Source organism: Anas acuta, chromosome 7 (assembly GCF_963932015.1).
Source record: "Anas acuta chromosome 7, bAnaAcu1.1, whole genome shotgun sequence".
NCBI classification, from domain to species: Eukaryota; Metazoa; Chordata; class Aves; order Anseriformes; family Anatidae; genus Anas; species Anas acuta.
In genome coordinates this window covers 28282179-28307767 of record NC_088985.1, presented here as the reverse complement: position 1 = coordinate 28307767, position 25589 = coordinate 28282179, and the positions used below count along the sequence as shown (strand labels likewise).

Sequence of the window (25589 nt, the reverse complement as noted above, 5' to 3'; positions counted from 1 at the left end):
CAATAATGACATTCTTTTGGCATTCCTCTTCTTTTACATTCTTTCTGCTGCTTCTGTCCCTCAAGAACTCACTAGTCTCTTCTCCTTTCCTACCCACTGCTGTTACATTATATATATATTTATATATAAATTATATTTTTTGCAGTCTGTCAGTTACACCAGTTTCAATTAATTGTTTGTTTGCTATACCAAGAAACACTATTTTCTTCCCTGTGCCCTATATGAAACCTGTAATTACCACAGAGAACTGACAGTCAGCAATTCCTGAAAACCCCACAAACCATAAAGTAGGAAGATTTAAACAGTCAATAATAGCCAGAGTTTTTAAAATATTTATTGAATTATTCATTATGAAGATGAAGTCATGAGGACTGGGGGTGGCAAAAGCCAAATAGTTGAGGATAAAGACAGAGACCGATTTATCAGGCTGTGAATGAGGTAATGAATGCCATATTTGACTTTCTTTCTCCACCAGCAATCATACACCAGCTCTATATAACATGCCTAACACTGATATGCACTCGGTTCATTCCTGCCTCCATGTTCTGCCATGACACTGGTGGGCCACACACAAAAACAGGGCTGGAGCTATTTTTTTTAGTTATTATTTTTGTGGCTGAAAGTAGTAAAGTAGTATTTGAAACTTCCTTGTGTAAAGACATGCTGCTTAGGATGGATCATGTTGTCCAAAATCCTACTAAATTCTGGTTTGTAAGCTTAATTCTTGATTAGAAGAAAGAGAGAAATACAAACACTTGCATGATGTGCAATAATAATCCTGCTAAAGGAAGTCTGGATGAGGAACTAGTCCAAAGATCGTTTTATCTAATGGTGTATTGGGTCTGGCTGGAATGTTAACTTTCCCAGCAGCAGCCCATACAGTGCCGTACGCTGTACTTGTAGCTGGAACAGCAGTGTTATCACACCAGTGTTGTGTCTGCTGCTGAGCAGCAGTGGCACAGTATTAGGCCTTTCTCTAACCCTCCTAGGGGGTGGGCAAAAGTTGAGGAGAGAAACATCACTAGGGCAGCTGGCCTAAACCAATCAAAGGGATATTCCATACCATGTGATGTCACACTCAGCAATAAAAGGTGGAAACAGGAAGAAGAGGGGAGGGGTGGGCTCTCGTTTGGAAGACGTCGGTCCTCCTCTCGAACACCGGCTGCGTGCGTTGAGGCCTTGCTTCAAGGACGTGGTCAATCATCGCTCATTTGTGGGAAGTAGAGAGTAATTTCTTTCCTCTGCACTTCCATATAGCCTTCATTTATTTTGTTTGTTTGTTTTCCTCCCTTCTTTTTATTTTCCTTTTTTCCCCTCCCTTTCCCCTTTCCCTTTTTATTTCCCCTTAGTTAAATTGTTAGTTCGGTAGTCTTTATTTTATTATTATAATTATTTTCCCTTTAATTAAATTATCCTTATCTCAACCCGTGAGTTGTTCTTTGCTTTACTTCTCCCCCTCCTCATCTAAAGGAGGGGGAGTGAGAGAGCGGTTGTGGGGTTTAGCTGCCCAGTACGGTAAAACCACCACAGTCCTTTTTGGCGCCCAACGTGGGGCACGAAGGGTTGAGATAACAATAGAATTGATTAAACGCATATAACTAACACGCTTGCTTGCTAGTAACCATGTACATTGCCCTGTTAATAATAATAGCTTTGTTCCTATGTCATGCAATCCGTGTCATATTCTCCTTTCTCCTATATATCCGATCCGACAAAGTGCTACAATCTGTGTTCACTTTTTTTAATTCGCTGTGCTGCCAAGCACTGACCTTGGTTTTAATCTGGAATTCAGGCTCTGCACTGTTATCATTTGGGTCCCATGGAAACTATCTTTCAGAGAATATTCAGAACTACACTGCCTTCCTTTTCTCATCTGGACACCAGTTTATTAATAATATTAAGAATGGTACCTTTCCCTCCTTTCACAGTGGGCTAATTACAACCGTTTGGGAGTATTTTGAAGATCCATCTGTAACCCATGTATTGCTATTTCTAATTCTGAACAACCAGTTTCATTTTCTCTCTAAGATTAGTCGATTGTTTAGAAAACTTACTTGGGAATCTGTCCCGAAACAGTCTTGTGGTGAGTGGCTAGGTGTGTGGGATGATGTTAGCAGATACCTGTCACGAGTGTCTCCTCCAATAGTTTTGAACTTCACCCCTGAGCAAGTGCTAAATCCTAAAAAATTAGTAGAATGTTTGAGAGTTGTATGTCCTGACCCTGATAATGCCGGAGAACGACAGCTTGCAGCATTGTGCTGGGTCCTGGCTTATTCCTATCAAACACTGTTTAACATCATCCAGCAACTTGAAGAGAGGGAGGAAGTCTCTGAATATGATGACCAAGTAACACACGATGTGGCTGACCCAAAAGACCAACCAACTATGGTATCAGTCGCCCCCATAGTCAAGTCAAAAAAATGGAAACGGAAATCAGCTCGTTTAGTAAGGGAAGAAGGCTCTCCTAAGGAGGAGGAAGAAGAGGAAATGGCAGGCACCTCTAAAGCAGGGCCATCACAAAAACAGCGGGAAGACGAGACAGAAATCATAAAGGAATCAGAAATCACTCGATCCTTATCCCTGAGTGAGATGCGAGAAATACGAAAGGATTATGGTCGACGCCCAGGTGAACACATCCTCACTTGGCTGCTTCGATGCTGGGATGCTGGGGCCAATAGCCTACAATTAGAAGGCAATGAAGCCAAGCAGCTGGGATCCCTCTCTAGAGAAAGGGTAATCGACAAAGTAATCGGGAGAGGAGCACAGGCCCTCAGCCTCTGGAGACGACTCCTGGCGGCTGTGAGAGAAAGATATCCCCATAAGGAAGATATTGTATATCAAATCGGCAAGTGGACCACTATAGATAAAGGTCTCCAGCATCTGCGGGAATTAGCTGTGCGGGAGATGATTTATAGTGATTTGGACAATGCCCAGACACCTCAAGACCCCGATGAAGTCCAGTGCACAACATCCATGTGGCGTAGATTTGTGCGGAGTGCACCACCAGCACATGCCAGTACCCTGGCATCAATTAACTGGGATGAGGGGATGGGACCAACATTGTATGATATGTCCTGCCAGCTTCAAAAATATGAAGACAATCTCTCTGCTCCGCTACAGTCCAGTGTCTCAGCTGTGGAGAAACTGTCTAAAGGACTTGACAAGCTCGTGGAACGAGTGGAACGAGTATATTCCCCCTCATTTGGACAGAGTGATACTTCAGCCACTAAGAATCAGCATTCGCGCACTCAAGAGAGAGAGTACCCAAGACGTACACCACGTGGCACCTTGTGGTTTTTTCTGCGTGACCATGGGGAAGATATGAGGAAATGGGATGGTGTACCTACTTCAACCCTAGCTGCTCGGGTACGTGAACTGAAAGGAAATACAGCAGCAAGAAGAGGGGTTCCTAAGAGAAATGCTGCTCCAGTTTCCATGGGGCAGTACCCCAGAGGCAGTAGAAGAGTTGATGTTATTCTTGACCCTGATGAAGAGACCTCTACCTCTCATTTGCAAGAATTAAGTGGCAGACGCTCCAGCCAGGACTAGAGGGGCCCTGCCTCTGGCCAGGTAGAGGAGAGGGATAACCGGATTTATTGGACTGTGTGGATCCGATGGCCTGGAACATCAGAACCACAAGAATACAAAGCTTTAGTGGACACTGGCGCACAATGTACCATAATGCCATCAGGCTACCAAGGGACAGAACTCACCTGTATCTCCGGAGTGACAGGGGGATCCCAACAACTATCTGTACTGGAAGCTGAAGTGAGTCTAACTGGGAATGAGTGGCAAAAGCATCCCATTGTGACTGGCCCAGAGGCTCCATGTATCCTTGGCATAGACTATCTCAAGAGAGGGTACTTCAAGGATCCAAAAGGATACCGGTGGGCTTTTGGCATAGCTGCTTTGAGCACAGAAAAGATTAGGCAGCTGTCTACCTTGCCTGGCCTTTCAGAAGACCCTTCTGTTGTAGGATTGCTGAAGGTTGAAGAACAACAGGTACCAATTGCTACTACAACGGTGCACCGACGGCAATATCGCACCAACCGAGACTCCCTGATTCCCATCCATGAGTTGATTCACCGACTGGAGAGTCAGGGAGTAATCAGCAAGACTCGCTCACCCTTTAATAGTCCTATATGGCCAGTACGAAAGTCTAATGGCGAGTGGAGGCTAACAGTGGACTACCGCGGCCTGAATGAAGTCACGCCACCACTGAGTGCTGCAGTGCCGGACATGCTGGAACTTCAGTACGAACTAGAGTCAAAGGCAGCCAAGTGGTATGCCACAATTGATATTGCTAATGCATTTTTCTCCATCCCTTTGGCAGCAGCATGCAGGCCGCAGTTTGCTTTCACTTGGAGGGGCATCCAATACACCTGGAATCGGCTGCCCCAGGGGTGGAAACACAGCCCTACCATTTGCCATGGACTGATCCAGTCTGCACTGGAGCAAGGGGGAGCTCCTGAGCACCTTCAGTACATTGACGACATCCTCGTGTGGGGCAACACAGCAGAAGAAGTTTTCGAGAAAGGGAAGAAAATAATCCAAATTCTCCTGAAAGCTGGTTTTGCCATTAAACAGAGCAAGGTCAAGGGGCCTGCACAGGAAATCCAGTTCTTGGGGGTAAAATGGCAGGATGGACGTCGCCATATTCCAATGGATGTGATCAATAAAATAACAGCAATGTCTCCGCCAACTAGCAAAAAAGAAACGCAAGCTTTCCTAGGCCTCGTGGGATTCTGGAGAATGCATGTGCCAGGCTATAGTCAACTTGTGAATCCTCTATATCGAGTGACTCGAAAGAGAAACTATTTCGAGTGGGGCCCTGAGCAACAACAGGCATTTGAACAAATCAAACAAGAAATAGCTCGTGCAGTAGCCCTTGGGCCTGTCCGTACTGGACCAGCTGTGCAAAATATACTGTACACTGCAGCTGGGGAGCATGGCCTCACCTGGAGCCTTTGGCAGAAAACCCCAGAAGAAACTCGAGGCCGACCTCTGGGCTTCTGGAGTCGGGGCTATCGAGGATCAGAAGCCAATTACACCCCAACTGAAAAAGAAATACTCACAGCATATGAGGGTGTTCGAGCTGCTTCAGAAGTTGTGGGTACAGAGGCACAGCTCCTCTTGGCACCACGGTTACCTGTGTTACATTGGATGTTCAAAGAGAAAATTCCCACTACACACCATGCAACTGATGCTACATGGAGTAAGTGGATAGCACTAATTACACAGCGGGCTCGAATGGGAAAACCCAATCGCCCAGGAATCCTGGAAGAGATTATGGACTGGCCGGAAGGTAGAGATTTCGGAGTACCAACAGAAGAGGTAACCCGTGCTGAAGAGGCACCACCATACAATGAGTTGCCAGAGGACAGAAAGCAGTATGCGTTGTTTACTGACGGATCCTGCCGTGTGATAGGGAGTCATCGGAAATGGAAAGCTGCTGTGTGGAATCCCATACGACGAGTTGCGGAGGCCATGGAAGGGGAAGGTGAGTCGAGTCAGTATGCAGAAGTAAAAGCCATACAACTAGCCCTAGATATCGCCGAAAGAGAAAATTGGCCAGTATTGTATCTTTATACTGACTCATGGATGGTGGCAAATGCTCTGTGGGGGTGGCTGCAGCAATGGAAAGAGAGCAACTGGCAGCGCAGAGGTAAACCTATCTGGGCTGCTACCCTGTGGCAAGATATTGCTGCCCGGGTAGGAAACCTGGATGTTAAAGTACGTCATGTAGATGCCCACATGCCCAAGAGTCGCGCTACTGTAGAACATCGGAACAACGAAGAAGTGGATCGAGCTTCGAAAATTGAAGTGGCTCAGGTGGACCTAGACTGGGAACGTAAGGGTGAGCTGTTTGTAGCTCGATGGGCCCATGAAACATCAGGACATCTGGGGAGGGATGCCACTTACAGATGGGCTCGTGATCGAGGGGTGGACTTGACCATTGAAGCCATCACACAGGTTACCCATGAGTGTGAGACCTGTGCTGCAATCAAGAAAGCCATGAAGGTAAAATCTCCCTGGAACAGGGGGAGATGGCTAGGGTTTCAATATGGTGAGGCCTGGCAAATTGACTATATTGGACCACTTCCAAAAACCCGCCAAGGCAAACGGTACATACTCACCATGGTAGAAGCAACTACTGGGTGGTTGGAAACATACCCTGTAAACCATGCCACGGCCCGAAATACTATCTTGGGCCTGGAAAGACAAGTATTGTGGCGTCATGGTACACCAGAGAGAATTGAGTCTGACAATGGGACTCATTTCCGAAACAATCTTGTTACCTCCTGGGCAAAGAGGCATGGTATTGAGTGGGTATACCACATCCCTTATCACCCACAAGCCTCTGGGAAGGTTGAGAGGTACAATGGACTGTTAAAGACTATGTTACGAGCATTAGGTGCTGGGACATGGAAACAATGGGACACAAATCTACCAGAAGCCACTTGGCTAGTTAACAATAGGGGGTCTAACAGCCGTGCTGGTCCTGCCGAAACAAAACCCCTACACACTGTGAAAGGAGCTAAAGTTCCCGTAGTGCATGTAGGAAGGTGGATGGGGAAGGCAGTGTGGGTTGCTCCTGCCTCGGGAAAAGGCAAACCCACTCGTGGGATTGTCTTCGCCCAAGGACCAGGGTATACCTGGTGGGTCATGCAAAGGAATGGGGATATCAAGTGTGTGCCTCAAGGAGATTTGACACTGAGAGAAAACTAATCTGTAATCTAAGTTATATGTTGTAGGAAGATGCTGTAGGATCAACGACAGGTCATCATTGCAAGGAGCCGGGCAGTGCAACAAGAACTTGAGCTAAGCTGGTGCTCGCGTCCAGACATCCAACTCCACCTGCCTTGAGTGGCCACTTTGGCAGATGAAGACCTAATCATCAACAGCTCTTATGAACGTTTTCCAAGAAAGACCTATGGAATGAGAAGATACACCTGCCTATTAATCTTGTCCTATTAAATCCTTGTCCTGTTAAAGGACAAGGAATAATGATGAGGATGCTTGTATGCTAAAGTATGGGGATCTGAGTGTGACACAAATGTTATGGAATAAGGGGTGGAGGTTGTATTGGGTCTGGCTGGAATGTTAACTTTCCCAGCAGCAGCCCATACAGTGCCGTACGCTGTACTTGTAGCTGGAACAGCAGTGTTATCACACCAGTGTTGTGTCTGCTGCTGAGCAGCAGTGGCACAGTATTAGGCCTTTCTCTAACCCTCCTAGGGGGTGGGCAAAAGTTGAGGAGAGAAACATCACTAGGGCAGCTGGCCTAAACCAATCAAAGGGATATTCCATACCATGTGATGTCACACTCAGCAATAAAAGGTGGAAACAGGAAGAAGAGGGGAGGGGTGGGCTCTCGTTTGGAAGACGTCGGTCCTCCTCTCGAACACCGGCTGCGTGCGTTGAGGCCTTGCTTCAAGGACGTGGTCAATCATCGCTCATTTGTGGGAAGTAGAGAGTAATTTCTTTCCTCTGCACTTCCATATAGCCTTCATTTATTTTGTTTGTTTGTTTTCCTCCCTTCTTTTTATTTTCCTTTTTTCCCCTCCCTTTCCCCTTTCCCTTTTTATTTCCCCTTAGTTAAATTGTTAGTTCGGTAGTCTTTATTTTATTATTATAATTATTTTCCCTTTAATTAAATTATCCTTATCTCAACCCGTGAGTTGTTCTTTGCTTTACTTCTCCCCCTCCTCATCTAAAGGAGGGGGAGTGAGAGAGCGGTTGTGGGGTTTAGCTGCCCAGTACGGTAAAACCACCACAAATGGGCTCCAGAGCAAGCCATCAAATGGGCATCGTGGTTACATTCATTCCTCTTCTTGCAGCATAATTTCTTATGGTATAGAATCACTGTGACTCTCAGTCTGGGACTGTCCTCCATGCAGTCTTGAGGGACTTGGACCTCTAGAGACCTTAAATACAGGCAGCATGACTCCCCAGAGCTTGCCACACAAAAAACACTCTCTTAAATCTTCAGGGACTTTTTCCCTTAGAGAAGACAGCAGTTGATAAAATCAACACTAATACTACATTGCTCCACTTTGTTCTTAAAAGAGAAGTCCTAATGAATTGTAGTGTGAAGCCATCTTCATTTTATCATGTCTTAATATCTGTTAGGAAGTTGTAAAGATTAAACTTTTTTATGTAGAAAAAAGAGTTAATAATTTATAGGAATGTAATAGAGACCATTGCACCCAGCATATTAAATAAGAGAAGAGGCATTATAACCATCTCAGTATTATTCTTTCTTTACTACTCTGTAAGTGAAGAATGATGCCTACAGATAATGGCACAGGGACATTTCCGAACCCATATCTAGACATTTCTATATATGAATATGAGATAGATATAAGAATACGTACTGCAAACATCTGTATTGACTGCTGCCTCCTCTATAAATTGGCAACTGAGCTCTGAGGGGTGCTGGACAGACGCAGAGATGACTGCAGAGCAGCCTAGGAGTTAAATGGGTTGTTCAAGGTGATTTTTCAGAGATTACCTTCTCCTTTTCACTCCCACACCATGCAGCCAAACAATGAAGTTGCTCCAAGACACTCAATGCCAAGAAAGAGACGCTGTTTTATCTGAAGCAAAAATATATATATAGCTCTCCTCTTACAACACTCTCCCCAGTTTCAGGCACAGCTGCTAATAATAAACTCTGCAAAGCAAGTATTGGGGTTTGAAAGAGAAATGGCAAGAAAGGGAATGAAAGGAATGGAGCCTTTGACGGTTACTTGTCCCCAGAGTGATTTACATTTGTTTTCTGTGCTGGGAACAAGCAGGAAAGTCCAGTAAAGTCACAAAATACATTGCAACCCCTGTGTCAAGTTTCTGTGGAGATTAAAGTTAGCATTGGTGTTTTTTCAACTTCCTAGACCTAGAAAGATGTTTTCATCAGTGTCTTTTCTTTCTGAGGCTGAATTTTTTTGGTTTTGGTTTCCTAGATGACCTTTAATTTCTAACCATTTCCCTGAATAACAGTCATAATTACTGTAGGATCCTGGTTTCCCATTTCACAGGTGGTACATAACAAAGCTGGACACATGGAGATCAGCACGTTGACCAGCACACTGATTACTCTTGAGACTTTAATCTCAGAAACTCTCAACAGCCTTTGTTAATATACAGTCACTGTGTGACCCCCACAGCTCTCAGTCTCTGTAGCAAATCCACAGCCTACAGACAAAGAAGTACACATCCGTTAAATAAAGCATAGTTACCAGCTTTCACACCTAAGACATGACTGCAAGGGCCTCGTTTCTTTTAGAGAGATTTTAAAAGAGAGGAATCTATGTCTTTTAGGAATAAAAACTAATTTGGCTAAAAGGGAACAAAGAACAAACTTTCCCTTGGGCAAGGTACCCTGTAATAAGTCAGCCTCTTGCAGTTTGCCTGCTTACAGACCAGTCGCAGGGAAAGACTGTTCCTGCTGCTCCAGCTGTTCTTGCTCTCCTGACTTCCAGAGGATCACACATTGGTAATAGGTCTTGATCTCATGGTGGAGGGGAAGGAAAGCATGCAAATACTGACAGCAGTGCAGGGAGCACAGAAACTCTCTGGCTTTTGCTGCTGGGCTTCCTGAGGAGAACTGGGATGAGAAGGACCCCCCTGCCCCTTGTGTTCTCTAGGAACTACCTTCTGACACACTCTGGGACACTGCGGACTTTCCACATTTGAATGCAGGGCAGTTTTTCCTCCCTGTCTGTTCAAAGCCTGTCATGGCAGCTGAAATAGAAAGCTTCAGCTTCTCCCCCTTGGCTCCCTGAGAGTAACCCTGGGGAGGCTGCCGCATCCTCCTTGCCTCAACCCTGTGCTCCACCACAGCTCTCTACAGGGGCTCTCGTAGCCCAAGTTCACAACTACCTTGTTCACCAGAAGGTGAATGCTGTCATTCTGTTCCCTCTCCCTCTTCACTCTGGTCCAGCCTGCTCATCTTTCAGGATGTTGCATTATAAAAGCAAATACCTGGAAGCTCAGCATGAAACACATCACCTTTCTGGTATACGTGATCACTAGCACAAGCCCCAAGCTGGCTGTTGAAATAGAGATTTTCTCAGACAGATCTCCCAGTCTGTTCCATGCTTTTTTTTTCTAAAGAACAACAGCCTCATGCATTAGGTTTTAATTGTTCCCCAAAACAACACCATTGTTTCCTGCTCCAGACTTTTTCTTTCTGTGCTCATTTTTTTCTCCTCCCTACAGTTGCAAATGATACCCACTGAGCTCAGCAGAGAGAAGCATAATGGATTACTGTTCAGCTTCATTCTAGAGATAAGCAAAGAGCACAGAATATGCCAAAAGGAACAACCTTGAATTGGCCACATTACCTAAGAGTCATTTTTAGGAAAGTCTGTCGCTCAGGGTCAAGCTGAGTTCACACGCTGCAATTCGCAGAACTGGTGTCATTAAAGGAAAGAATTCCTGCTCTGCCTGCGCTTCAGAGTGAGCAAGCAGATTGCCATCCTGGCGAGGCTCCCAAGGGACAGGCTTCAAGCAACCACTTTGGGTAGTTTATTAGACTTTTACTCTGAAATAAAATGACAGAGTGATAAAGAATGTACAGTTATCTCTTGCTGCTGCTGTATCATTGGAAGTGTTTCTTTGCCTGTACCTTACACAGAATAAAATGTTGTTTCAGAAACCTCTTGTAATTGATGTAGGATACCAACACTGAAATTTGATTTGTTTAAAGAAAAAAGAAATCCCAGTGTGTGACCTCCAGAAATACTACATAAAGATTTCTCTTCTAGATTTCACAGTTTCAATTTGACTCTAAATTCCAGGGTGATCAATTGTAATGCAGAAACCTCTCTATGTGATTACGTTAGCGCCACCAAGCAAAATTGCAATTTAGGAGGTCACAGACAAAAGTATAGGGAATGAAATTTAAAAATATTTTCCTATTAGAATTCATACTTTTTAAATCTAGGGAAGTTTTGTGTGTGTGCATTTTGTGTGTGTTGTTTTGTTTGTTTTTTTTTATAGCATTGAGTCGTGATTTTGTTAAAGTTCAAATTCAGGAGAAAATTCAGGTTAGATCTTCGAAGATGCGTGACAAGATAGAAAACAGCTGTTCACTGAAGCTCAGTTTTCTGCCAAAATTCTGCCTTATGACAAATGCATCGTCTTTCAAAATCATTAATCTGTCTTATATAAAAATATTCTATAACACTTCCTTATAGGCTCAGACACCAACTTTAGTGTTTTTTTTTTGGGGGGGGGAGAATGTTTAGGAACTGCAAGGAAGCCATGATATAAGGCAATCAAGATCCAGATTCTAAAAGCTAGAAAAATACAAAAAAAAAAAAAAAAAGTTTTCAAGACTGGAAAGCTTCTGAAATAATAGAGGACATGCAGGAAAAAAAATATAATAATAATAAAAAAAAGCTCTAGGAGCAAAAAGGCAAAGGACTATAAAACAAAGGCTCCTTTGGCGTCCCCTGTTCACCCTGGGCTGTTGCTTGAGCGGAGACAAGGGACAGATCTGGATCCAGCTGAGTAGAGGCTGGCTGTCCCAGAAATCCCAGCTAAATTCCTCTCCCAGCCCCATGCCAAGTCAGCAGCAAGACCCTGCCATACATCCTCTTCCCCCCTAAAAAAAAACAGCTTCATAACGGGATATGAACGTACCACTCCGGTTAACTGTTACAATGCAAAGATCTTTAGCATATTCTAGTGAAGGTCCTATCTCCTTTCTATGCATTCAGGACTGACACTTCTTCCTTTCTATGAAGTTATTTATCAGAAAAGTAGACTCTTAGTTTTAAAAAGGTTTAAACCTTAAAACTACCTTAAACCTTTTAACCTTTTTTTTTTTTTTTTTTTTTTTTTTTTTGAAATGGGCCTGCCACTGATCTGTTGAAGGCAGTAAATCAACTAAGCCACAGACTCAGTCACGTGCTTGACTCTGAATTGTGGTGGGATTTGATCTTCTCGGTCCATATGAAGACATTAAACAACACCCACTAGAAAACCCATCATTTGCAACCTGGAATGGGTCCTGGAAAAAATATTCCTCCTCATACATGGAAATGATTCCTCCCATCCAGCACATGCTTTGAGGCACATCTGAGGTATGATGTATGTTTTCCATGCTATCAGTCCTGTCCCTGAAAGGAAGCTTCTGTGGAACAGGTGTCCCAAAGAAAACTGAGGAGACAATGACCCTAAACTTGCATTCTTCTCTGTCTGGCAAAAGGCAATGTTAGAGCACAGTCCTGCTCAGAACTAATCTTGTAAACATGGACAGCCTTTGAGCAGCTTTGCAAATGACTTGGCTAGCCTGAGGAAGTCTATTGCTAATGTCAAGAGGAGCCCAGCCACACACTTGTTCATGCTACACCTCAAGGCACGTGACTTTATGAACTGTCTCTGCTAGATGAAATATCAGTGTCTGCTCTGAATCAGACACTCTCATGTACATCACTGCCAACAGTGGATTGCTCATTTCATCTTCCTCTGATTTCCCCACTACTGATAGCAATAGATCGCAGAAAATTAGGTGTGATTTAGACAGTGAGCCTAGAAATAGTAGGTCTTCAGCCATTTCAGCTACCGAGTTGTTTGGAACAGCTTGAGCTGTAAATAAGTGTTCAATGCTTTTGCATTTTTTATGATATGTTGATGCAGTTTTTCTGTGTCCTTGCTAATGTGCCAATGAAACATGGCACGTAGAATTCATGTATTGTGCTGGGGACAAACTGTTTAGAAGACAGTGTCAGAAAACTACAAATTAAAATGCTTCCCAGTGGAAAAAGCATAAGAATTTGAAGCAAAACTACTCTATATAATCTGTGGTCCTGAGGGATTCTTCTGATAAAATAGGCTTGATTTTAGCTGTGTCAAAGCCATTTAAAGGGAGAGTGTTTATTATTTTATAATGTCATGATTAAGAGCAATTCATATATTTCAACAGGAAACTTGACTCCCTATACATTCAGATTGTTAGTTTGGGTTTTCAACAACAGAATAGCAAATTGGTCATTGCTTTTGGTATAATACCATCTGTCAGTATATACATACACATCTAAAACAGCTTGTGTATTTCACCCTTCATATGTTCTTCTTCAGAGCTGCGCATTTTCATTCTAAGGACTTCAAAGGACTGGGTAAAAGCTACCTCATTTGTAATGCCCAAGGAAGGATGCAACAGGCATATGAGTAGTAGTTGACCCACCTAGGTCTGCTCTGGCTCATCTTTATATTTCCTTCTGGTTTTGTATCTCATCCAAAGGATTATTTTATGTCACAGTAAATGTAATTCTTGCTGTGGGAATGTATGGTCAATGAGAACTCTTCCTCTTTCCCCACCCCAGTGATGACTTTGGTGAATGAAGTTTACGTGTAGATGTAACATAAAAATAATATTTTTTGTGATTTTTTTTTTCCCAATGTAATATAACGTAATTCTGCTTTCAATCAACTGCTGTTAGTTCTTTTGGGATATTTCCCAGAAACCCTATGCCAAGTCCCAAAAATGTCTCAAGGCAGGAGTTAATATTCTCCTATTTGTTTGACAAACAACAGTCAGAAGTTGTTGAACAAACCTTCCAAAGCAGTTTACCAAACCAAGAGAACTGAAAACAACTCATTCCCAAGAGGATTTTGATTTTGGCTTTAAAAATGTAACAAGAGATTTTTGTTTTCAGTTTTTCCAGGGCAAGGATATTCAGTCCAAAAAAACAGATAAGAAACTGAAACACAACTAATGTCCTTAAGAAGTCAATAGTCACATCAAAATGTATGGCTAACTCAGCTCTTGATTAACACCACATGAAACTCATGGCTCCGTAACTAAGAGCTCTGGGCAAAAGCAGAAAACTTTCTAGAGGTGTTGCCAGCTGTTTTGTAAATGCCAGAAAAAGTGTACTTTTCCCAGATGAGGCAGCAGCATGTCTGCTAGTCACAGAAGTGCTTACAATTCAGAAGTGTCTATTTATGTTGCCCTGTGACTAATTGCATTATACATACCTTGCAGGGACCAGGCAGCAGCTCCATACCCTGTCATCTCTCTTGTAAATCACAGTGCTCAAAACTGAAAAACCCTTTTCTTACCGTTTCTTTCTTTAAATGAAGTTAATAATTTTTTTTAAGTAAGAATAAATACTTTTTTTGAGTAAGAACAAAATACAAAGTGAGAGAGAATTGAAGTGAAGATCTATAGATCTGGAGCCACAGGCTTAGACAGTTTAGAGCAAAACTAAGCTGCTGGATATAGAGGATAAAATTTCAGTTTGCAATGGGCAAAAGAATCTGGTTCACTGAGGTCACCCAAAGTGTCCTTGTGCTAATGGCCATGAAAGTCCTCACTCAAAGCTGAGGTTAGGGATGGCTGTTCCAGGACTCTCTTCCCTTCTCCCCATTGCCAAGCAGCTTGTCTGAGGCTTGAGCCAGCCTACCTTTACAAAATACTACAATTTTGGAAAAGGTCCAGGAAGACAATGAGAAAAACTGCTGAAGAGGATAAAAGTAGGTTTTACTTTTTTCTCAGGCTATTATTTACGTTAGCCATTCATAGCACTATGTCAATGCTATGGAAATACACAGGATTTCATGTGTGAATGCCTTTTTTGGGCTCTGTCCTAGAAGCCTCTTATTTCCTGAAAATAGGCCAATGGACCTCTTTTTGTTTTGCGTAGTAAGAATGATGCTCAGGCCACACTTTCAACTAAATTCACCTATCCTGAGTGCCGTGCTCCTGCAGCCCTCATAGCAGGGAAAGCCAGGGCTGTTTCACTGTGATAGGAAGGCAAAGAGTCCAAGCAGGGACCCTCCATGGGTGTCAGCACTCCTCAGAGCCACACAGAGCCCAGGTGAGTCCGTGAGCTTGTTGCCCTGAAGGAAAACTAGAGCAGTTCAGCTACAGAAGTGAGCCATGTAAGCACACTTCCCAGAGCCACCAGCAGCAGAAGTCCATGACTATTTCAGCTGATTCACAGCCTGATGCCTCTGACCCCAGCCTACTAGCATTGTGAATGCTCTCAGTAACACACGAAAAAATTTCAGAGTATGGGGAGAGACCACTGTGTTATTTCTCATACTGAAAGCCAACAGCTAGCTTTGGCATAAAGAAAAACTGGTTGCTTCCTTCCAGATGTCCTACCTCATTTTTTTCGGTGTTTATGGTTTTTTTCTTTCCCCCCCCATGGGTAAAAAGGACCTTGTTTCTTTGCACTTATCATTAATGATTCATGTCTCCAAGGGCTGAACTGGAAAATTTCCTAGATTATACACCTGCCTGTTCTAGGAGGACTAAATGTACCAGCAGTGGGTGGACTTACTCAGGCTCCTATTAAGCAACATCTGTGGGCGGTTTTTAGTCCAGCTGTTAGCACGTGACTTATTCTGCAGTTAGATCAGCCATGCCAATGGAAAGAGTGGGCTTCAAGCCTCCTACCGAAGGGACAGATTACAGTAATTGCTGCCACCATGAAATATCTTGCAAATGACAATGGATAGGCTCAGGGCCCCACATGCCAGCTGAATAAATGAGATCTTGCTACTCAGAGGCTGGCAGGTCAAATGCTGCAAGGAGTTTTAGGGCAGGCATTCATGGCCTGGAAACACCTACGAAGATATTGAACACAATCACAAAGCACAGCTGGCAGAGCTGCCACACCAAGTTGGGTTACACACACACACTCCTCTCCAAATGGTAACAAAAATAAACTGGCTTAATGTGACCATGAATTAATTAAACAAAAAATTTTGAAAGTTTGTACTTATGAGGCGAGACAGAGGAATGAACAACAACAAAAATCAGTGAGAGCAAACTCACCAACAAGACCTAAAATTTGATTATGTTTTAACAAAGAGATGTTGTTTCTAATTAATCAATTAATTATAGTGCACGCAAATTATGTAACTATTTATCAATCAATTAATCTTTAATTAACTTGTTTTTAATTACTCCCATTTTAATTAATCGATCTGTACTGTGCTTGCCTATCTCAGCAGTGTATTCCATGACCCAGGAGATCCCTTCTTATCTCCCTCCTCCAATCTCATTTTCCCTGCCCTGCTTTCCATTAACTTCACATTAACTGATCTTTCCCTCTGCCTTCCCAGCTCCTCCTCCCAGCGTGCAGCAGCCAAGGACAACACATCGCAAGCAGCAGGAGAGCCCTTGGAAAGCATGGCCATTAGGCAGCCTGCTCTTCCTTCGAGCCCGGAAGGATGCCAGGCACATTTGCTTTGTCAGCTTCTCTGCTGGAAAAGCAAAAAGCCTTCTCTGGGTCTGTGGCAGCAGGGTTGAAGGAGCCAGGCAGCCTGCCGAGCTGAGGCCAGGGGTGCACAGCTCCTGGGCACAGAGCAGCTCCAGCCTCAGCACTGCTGCACAGCCGCAGCACCGCAGGCAAAGGATCCCGTGTTTCCCTGCGAGGTGGGGAGATGATGGACTGAGCTGATGGACCTAGTGTGTGGCTACTCAGGATCAGCATCAGAGTAGGAGCAGAAATGCTCCTCAAAAATGCACTCAGAAATGCTAAGTCTCCCTCTCAGGCCCCTTACAGAAGCAAACAGAGTGGCACAGCCCAAGTAAAAATCTCTTCTCACCTCTCAGCTCTGTTAGCTCCTCCAGCAGAAGGCCCTCTGCTTCTCACACTGCTCAGCATTGACACCAGGCTTCCTGCTTTCCTGCTGCTCATCTGCTCGTTAGGCAAAGTACTTACCTGCAGCTCAGGAGGCAGGTGCAGGTTTGGGAATGGTTCTTTGTCATGCTCACTGATTTTTGCTTTTTCAAAACAAAGTACTGCACTTGTCCATGAAATGGATCTGATCGGATGTTGCCTTCGCTCCCCAGACTCCTGGCTGGCTTTTGAGTGCTCACAGAGGGCAACAGGCACTAGAAAAGGCTGTAAGGATGCTCGCAGCTTCTGTGTTTCTGATGCTTTGTTAACAGCCATCTCAATAAACATAATGACACCCACACTTTGAACACACAAGTGCACTCTGAAGAGCGTTCCCTTAATCATTTCTGCTCTAATGCTGTTTTAATCCTTTCTACCCCTATGGAGTTGCCAGACTTGCAAGTCCCTTTAAAAAAAAAAAATGTAATAGTATCACAGTTTAAACATCTACTTAAAGCTAACAGAAGGGTGATACGTATAAACAACTCATTTACTGAAAAGACTGGCATAAAAATCTGACAAGCAAGGAAAAGCAATTGAAAAGATTAATTTGCCAAGAAGCAAGTCTGAAGATAAGTCCTTGAGATGCAGCATCTTGTCTTCAAGGATGTCTCAAAAAGTGATATGGCTCCAGGAACTTTTTTTCAAATTACACAGATTTTGTATTATCTGTGTTACTTTTTCAATCAATACTCATACTTTTGTATTCAGTTGCAGACTCTGCAACGTAGGGACAGTCAGAAGCACCGAACTGAATTAGTATTTCAAGTGCAGTTGTTAAAGTCTAGTGCAACTCTAAATGGATACAGTTACCTAGAATGAGTGGCTGAATTTCATTTGAAAAAACTTCACATTAAAAAAAAATATATTTTGTTTAGTGAATATTTTGGAGTAGTTAGTCCCAAAACGTCAAAAGGAAACTTTTCAGAGGTAAATTTTTCACAGTGCTAAAGCCAGTGGCACAGAGACTAGTGACAGTAATGATGCCAAGTGGGCAGGAGCCCTGGACATGGCTAATGCAGGCATATGACTAACTCCACAAGTCTAATGTACCATGGCGCATAACCCATGAATTCACCCACCTTGTCTGTAGGACACTTGTGCACAGCATACAACAGAAGGAACAATGATGAACAGAACCTAACTACAAGGTTTTCCAGCTGAAAAATGTGATGGGTTGAACAAACAGTGACATTCCACTGCAAACACTGCAAACCAGTTTCATATAGATTGAGAAATTCCTGATGGAAACTGAACATGTAATAACACAGTCTTGTAGTTTCTAAGTCTTACCGTTATAGTCATTTTTTGTGATAATAATCACTCCTTCCAGAAGCACTAAAGAAAATTAAGTGCTGCAGCAAATGAACCATATAAAATTATTATACCACTACCAGTGATGGCAGAAAGCATTTAAAACAGTTTTAAATGGTTTATTGTATGGGTGTAATGACACATGGGGCAGTTGTTCCAACCTGAGCACTCCACTGTGGCAGTATTATTTATTATTATTTAAAGATTTGGGGAGCATCTCTTGCCACAGCAGTTAGGTGCTTATTTATTCATTAACATTGGTAAATTACATGAATGCAGAAATACTAACCCACAATGCTTGCAATTATGAATACTGTAATTTCATCAGATTGGGTAGAAAATCATAAAAATGCAATAAGCAGACAAAACCCAGACCTCACCATCTTATCCACTCCTTAAAATCCTGATAGTTTCGGTGGCACGGAACTTCAGCGATTCCAGTTCACTGGAAGCAGTACTCAGCCTTCCATGCCAGCTCAGATAACAACCTTGGAGATGCACAAATAGGGACTGCAGTGTACTTAAATAACAAGGGATCCAGTCAAAGAGGCTTTTTCTTACCACTTGATGGTGACTTCCACATGCAGGGACCTCCACTGAGTTTAACAAGGCTACAGGCAGGAAAGCAGGTGTCTTCCCATTTGAAGCTCATTATATAATATGATCTTCACTTTATAAGAGCAGGATTAACTCATAGGGTACCCTTAACTTCTGATATTTCCAGCACCAAAGGCCTTGGCAGGGATGTTGGGGCCCTTTAGAGAGCACTTTGAGCCACTTTACCCACTCACGAGAAATGCAGATTTAAGACACAAGGGATGTTGGGTTAAGCACTGAGTTGCTGGGGCACTTCTATGAGGCAGATAAAGGCTCCTTTGAGAATATCATAAAGGATAAGCTATATTCAAAGTTTTTACCCACAGAGAAACAATTGAGTACCTCCAGGACCAGCCCAGAAGGCCATGCCGAAGACGAGTGATGAATTTGGCCTCAAGCCACACAACCACTCTCGCATGACAGGCTGTGCAGAGATGTTATCTCCTCCTCTCCTTTTGAACTGGTTCCACTCAGAAGAAAAGCTTTTAAAGATTCATTAGGCTATAAAGTGAATAGAAGAGACAAGCTAGAGATCAGGAAACTCACCTGGGATTGAAAAATCCTCAGTAGCACACCGTGTTTTAAGGTCTTTGGAAAGCAAAGTGTTTAACAGAAGTCCTTAAACAACATAGTCCAAGGCTACCCAGGGTCTGTGGGTGTACAAAAGGTTTATTAATGCAAAAGCTGTCAAAATGTGATGATGAAAATGAACACCAACTAAATAATTCAACACATATATTTTCCTGCTAATTAAAGATTATAATCAAAAGTGGTAATGATTTTTGCAATCATGAGTTAAGTGTGTGGAAGGAAAAAGAACCCGCAAAGGGATTTTATTAGAATCAGTTCTGGGTTGTTGAAACAAGCCTGAAAGAACCAGCATATAAACAAGTGTTAATTAATCAAGCATGCTGATAGCTCAGTATCTGCATTTTCATAAACTTCCAGGCAACTCTGTCATTCCCTGTGCAAAACCTCCATCATACACTGTGTCTCCCCAGTAAACATTGTCTCATTTGATTAAAATTTCCTAAGATGAGTAAGGATCTGTTCCTAAATCAAATGTTCCTAAATCAAAGTGATTTTTTTTTTCCACAGAAATCCAGTTTAACAACAAGATAAATAAAAGATTTCTTTGATTGTCTAGATTGGGTGTCTAGCTAGAAAAGCAAAGCACTTCTGTTTTGGTTTTTAGACATAACATCACCATGCAAAACAGCTTTGTAAGAGAAGGATAGGTTCAGAGAAAGCCTGAAAAGAAAGGGCAGGTTTCTCCCTATCTTTGGCAGGTTTTATGCAGGGTAATTGCTGCACAGTGGCCATGAAGAAAACAAAAGAGTAGATAATAATATCAATCATTCAGCCCTTGAGTTCTTCCTAGGCTATAACATGGCAACATGCAATTACCCAGAGTGCAATTACACAATTTATGCTTGGAGTATAATCCTGAACAGTGGTTTCAGCTACCAGTGTTTGATAACAACTTCTTGCACCTTCACACCTGAGGGAGTAAGTCCGTATGTCCCTATACTGTTGTGACAGCCTCCATACTCAACAGCAAAGTTTCACAAACACACTCAGACCCACAGCTCAATTAATCTATTCTTGGGAAACCTTTTCCTACTATCCAATTTATTTCTGAAAATCTAACAGCTTGTACTTCATGTCACTGATTCTATTTAGAAAAACACTTTCTAATGAATTTGAAAACCACTTCTTAGTCTACATGAGTGCTATGAGCAGTTCTGAGGTCATGCTATTTATTCAGTCTTCGCTTTTTTCTAGAGGAAGGTCCAAGGTGACAGTACTAAGACCTTGTAAACAGAGAAGAAAAATGCCACACAAATTAAAACAAAAACTAAACTAGCTAGCCAGCTTGTTTTGAGTCATTACTACTGTTTGCTATTATTCTGTGTACCATTATTTTTTCTAATGTTCACAGGTAGAGATGTTTTAAAGAATTTTTAAGGTCAGCATGTAAATGATTAATAGCTTATGAAGAATTTATAAATGATTTTTTTTTTCTTTTTATGTAAAAGCTTAATGAAAGTTAATCCTAAAATATCATCTCATCAGACAGAATACAGGAAAAATAACAAAGGTCTTTGTTAGGCTTGTGTTTGCTCAAGAAGAGAAAAAATATTTTACACCAAGGAAATGACAATTTAGTTTTCTGTGAAAGTATTTCCTTCTTAGCTATTCAAGATGAACTGTAATTGAAATGCTAAGAAAGATGGAAGAAGAAAGAATTTAAATGGGCAGAATCAAAATAACACTGAGCTACAGGAAGAATATTTTAGTGACTGTTTTAAGCTTACTCATCAATTAGTTTCTAGATCCAGAATATATCAAATATGAGATTTTCTCATTAAAAATCTGCAAAGCAGCATGCATGACATCAAAGTCAGATAGTTTTCAGGTGTTTGAATATCTTGAGTCCTAGTAGCTAAAAATGGGCCTTATCTGTATGCAATAGGGACTGACTCCTCTATTGCAAGAAGCTGGTGTATTCATTTCCACCCGTGCAAAATGAATGCAAATCACTGCTGATCTGAGAGAGCAGATTTTCGGAATGTTTTAGAAGACAAACTAGTCTGGAAAGGATCTCAAGATGTCACCTGGTCCTTCTTACTACCCTAAGGCAAGATCAACTCTACATGAATTATTTCTTGCTGACATTTGTCCCACTTAAAAAATGTTCTTAATAATATTGCAGTGATGGAGTCAGCCAGCAGTAATGGCAAAAGAATTGGGAAAGGTTACCAATTTTCATGACAACTTAATTGATTTGAAACATTAATAATTTTCTTGTCTTTTCTTCCTTTTTCACAGTCTTCACATATAACGCTTTGTCAATGAGTTAACAACCTATAATCCTGAAGAAAAAGATGCACCTGGAGAATTGCAAGAGGATGTTAACTGTGTTTTCATTGCATGGTTGCACTGTCTTGCAGTGATGAAGCAGTCCCACAGTTACAACACTGAAGAGCTGATCTATTTCCTGGTTACTCATGATGCCTCTTGGTGAAATTAAAAGCACAGCATGGTGGTTGACAGGCCACTACCTCCCAAGGCACAGTCACTCCTGAAATCATCTTCAACTCAAGGTAGAGACAGGGGAACCAAAATCACCCACAAAGGTTTGAGCTATAAGAACCTGCAATAATGACAGCTGCAAATACTACAAAAGACATTAACACCAATTCCTCCCTGCAAAACCTGTGCTGACCCAGTAGTCCTTGCACACATTGGCAGTCCCATTGACATCGATTAGGGTATAGTATCAGTGCCTCAACAAAATAGTTTTTAAGTTATTATGCCAGCAAGGGAGCGTTGTTAACCCTTCTCTCATACCACAGGGTAATACAGCAAGTATTTTCTTTCCTGTGGTTAACTGAGGCATCAAACGTGAATTTTCCACTGTCAGGTTATTTTATCTCAATCAAGGATCGGTATTTACAAATAAAAATTATTCACCATCAACTACTGAGAATAGAAGACTGGAAAAATAAATAAATTGGCTCAGAGGCTGATTGCACTGGTTTAGCTGGTATTTATATAGACTTCTTCACAAAGGTCTACAGTGATGTTTGCTTCTTGTGAGGTTTCATGGGTCCCTAAAGCTTCATGTGTGGATAACAAAGCACACGTTAAGGACAGAAATAATAATTCGTGGTAGAGTGAAACACAGCCCAGTTCCAAGTCACTGTTCTAGTTAGCACATGCTATAAGATGGTAAAGCAGGATGCAGTGTGAAATCAGCCATAAGGGTCAAAACTGTATGCTATAAATGAAGCTAGTATGAGTACTGCTCACCTCAACTCAGACTAGAAACCCATTGTTCAGGGACAATGTTGGGTAAGCAAGGACGTGTTCAAACCCACAATGGAGAGATGTAGTTAGACACCCCCCATAAATTTTAATAATACTATAGTGGTGGGTGCACTGATGTGTGCACAGATATAGTTATGCTGCTATTTATCACCACCTTGGTAAATTTACTTAAAGTGGTTTTGGATATTTTGATTTGTTATTTTTTCCTGAGAAACTGCTTTTAGGATCTTATAAAATGCACAGTTTCTTGACTGAATAGCAAATGTTGTTCCACTTCAATTCAGAGCAGCAATTTACTACCTGCTCTGTTGTTATCGTTGGAGAACTGTCCATTAGTGCCTGGGACATACTCTTCTTGAAGTTGGTAATATTTTTTGCTTTCTCAAAAGCAAGGTGCTAATCAAATTCCCTTTTCAAAGGCTCTCCTTGTATGACCCTTTTCCACCCTCTTTGTCCTCCCAGCACTCCACAGATCTTTTAACCAGGGTAATCCACTTCCTTCAGGCAAGAGCCATCATATCTAAACCACAATTTCAACCTTTTTTTTCACTGTTTTTACAGAAGAAAGTCTAGAGCAGGTGTTTCAGAATGGCATAGCAGAAAAGGTGAGCAAAGGTGGGAGGACTGCTGCTTGCAATCAGGGAGTAATGTTGGTGGAGAGGAGAGAGTGCAGGAAAATCCTACCACCTCCCTGATTTTTCTATATGTTAACTCAGGTCTGCTCCTCCTCAGGCATCTGGGACAAGCAGACTGTGGTGGGACCTTCAAAAAGATGCCTCATTCCCTGCTCTGGAAGCGGGCAGCCATAGTGATGCCCAGACAGGCACGGAGCTGGCTTTCACTGCCTGAAAGGAGTTTCTCTAAAATGCTTTTGCTCTAATGAATAATGTTTTACTTAAGGTAGTTGTCCAGTCTTTAATTACCTCTTTCATTACTTCCTAGGGAACTAACTGCAAGCCAAATCACATTCATTGAATTTAAATTGCTTGGATCAGAGAGGTTTTTTCTCTGGGCTGTTTTGAGGTCTGGTACTTGCAGTGGAAGGTATCCTGTAAGAACAGAACGGGCGCACTTCCCAGAAAGCATATCTTCTGATTAGCACAGCTCTTTTCCAATTGATCATTACATGAGGAAAACAGTATTGAATGCAGAATTACTTGAAACTTACTGTGTGAGAGCAAGGTCTTCTCCACTGAATGCAATCCACATTTTGTAACTAGATGTTCTCTTTCCCTTCTGTGAAATCTGGATCTTCACTCTCTCATCAACTGTAGTCTCTACTCTAAATTGCTGTCATTTCAAATCACATCAATGTGAATATTTCCCCCTTCTGAATGTCAAGTGCTTGAGCAGTGTTTGGATCTTGGCTTCGAATTCAGTGATTCCAAAAAATAGAGAGAGATCAGGGTTCAAACCTAGAGAGAGAAGCCTGGAAAGTAGTTCAGTCTCATGGTATTGAAATGCTGAAACAGAGAGAGTATAGAAATGTAGCAGGCTCTCAACCCTCCCACCCCTCCACGTGCCTAACTATTGCATCTTGTGTCAAAAGAAAACTATAGGCTCTCTGACTGTTTTTAAATTACTTATTTGTACAGTAATTAGCATGATTGGCCCTTGATGGGACACCACATCAATCTGTCTGTCTTTTCACTAAGAAAGCCCTATGTAACAACACTGATCCACTGCAGTCTTAGGTACTGCACAAAGGGAGACCATGACTCAGGGAAGAGGGACAATTTCTAATTTCCATCATTCCCTTTATTTTGCTCCAATTTCCCTATACACAAGTCAAGTGTGACCAGTTTCTCTTGCCTGGCTGAACAGAACAGTTCACTCTGACCCCAGAGTTGAAAACAATTAGGCAGCACACTCTGCAAACACAGCATTACTGATAGAAATGCATGTTTCCTCAGAAGGCCTCTGTTACTACTCACTTGCACAGGCAGTGCTTAACCAGCCAAAAACCTCAGTGGGGAGACGGTATAGCATTTCCAATTACTTTGCACAGGTATAACTCTCCAGTACTTGATGGGCACATTTACACCAGTAATAGACACACATACACGTGAGCAAACATTTCTCAGGGTTACTTCCACTTTAGCAAGATGAAGACAGGTTTATCATAGGCTTACCCTCTCGATTCTAACTATATTAGGTGTATTCTCAAATATCTTTATACCTCTGCTTTGAAGACTAGGTTTAGGGCTAATTCTGTCCTTACATGCCATGCCAACCATAAACCACTGCTTCGGTTCCAGGTCTCCCTTCAGCTCTAGGATGGGAGAAATAGTGTCTCAGATCAGTGAAATTTCAGTTCTGCCAGGGGCAGAGAGAATGACACTGAAGCTGTTTAATGCACAGGTAGTGAAAAAAAAAAAAAAAAAAAAAAAAGGTGCCTGAAGGGAATAACTTGTCCCCCAGGGATGTGACCACAGTATGGGGCAGAGGAGGCAGCAGGAGGTACCGACTCCTCCTTCAAAATAGAAAGCAAAGCTATGGCTCCTGAGACCTGTGAAAACATCCCTGATGATCTTACAACAAAAACAGGTAAAAAAATAAATAAGTAAAAGTGCTGGTGTCTTGAAAGGTTCTCAGGCAGCAGCCCCTGCTGCTTAGCCTCATGTTATGCCATTAATATGGAAAGCTTGCAACATACCCTGTGGCACTCCGCTAGCAGAAGGCAGCCTCTCAGCGGCGGCCTCGTGCAGCCGAGGATGAGCTCTGTGATTTTGGTGAGCTAACAAACATCACCAGCCCAGCAGGAGTCCTTTTTGAAGGAAGGGAGAGCAGCAGGGACTCCAGGCTGCAGCGAGCCTAACATCAGAAAGCACAAGTCATCAGCTGCTGGCATGCGATCTGTCTGTCGGTGGGCTGAGATGCCGGCAATTTGGGTTTCTGTATTTCATAGCCAGCGAAACAGCAGTGAGCTCTGGAGCAGAGCTGATTCTCCTTGCTTGAGGTGCACAGGTCACCTTTGGTTTGATTTAAATTTTTGAGGTGTCCTGCTCACAAGCAAAATTTGGGTCCTAAATCCAGTTTAACTCTCGGCTGCACCCAGTCGTTGCTGATTTCAGGACTGCATTTCTGACTGCTGGCCAAAAAAAAATAAAAATTTAGGAGGTTGTCTTGCAGAACAATAACACTGCCTCCGATCAGTGGTAAATCATTACAAGAAGCTGATATGACCCTGGTTCATTG

General features: G+C 42.4%; 1 long non-coding RNA gene across 3 annotated transcripts in view; it reads right to left on the bottom strand.

The window, feature by feature from the left end:
* LOC137859460 (uncharacterized) overlaps positions 1 to 25589 on the bottom strand; it is a 50199-nt gene that overhangs the window by 18079 nt on the left and 6531 nt on the right. Inside the window, exons 3-5 of one of the 3 annotated variants that reach the window (XR_011098302.1) lie at positions 23560 to 23820; positions 19104 to 19207; positions 10347 to 10546 (exon numbers count right to left, since the gene is read on the bottom strand). This is a non-coding gene — a long non-coding RNA (uncharacterized lncRNA). Of the gene's footprint in view, positions 1 to 10346; positions 23821 to 25589 lie in introns of all 3 variants that reach the window. The other 2 variants (XR_011098301.1, XR_011098300.1) reach the window with 2 other exon arrangements.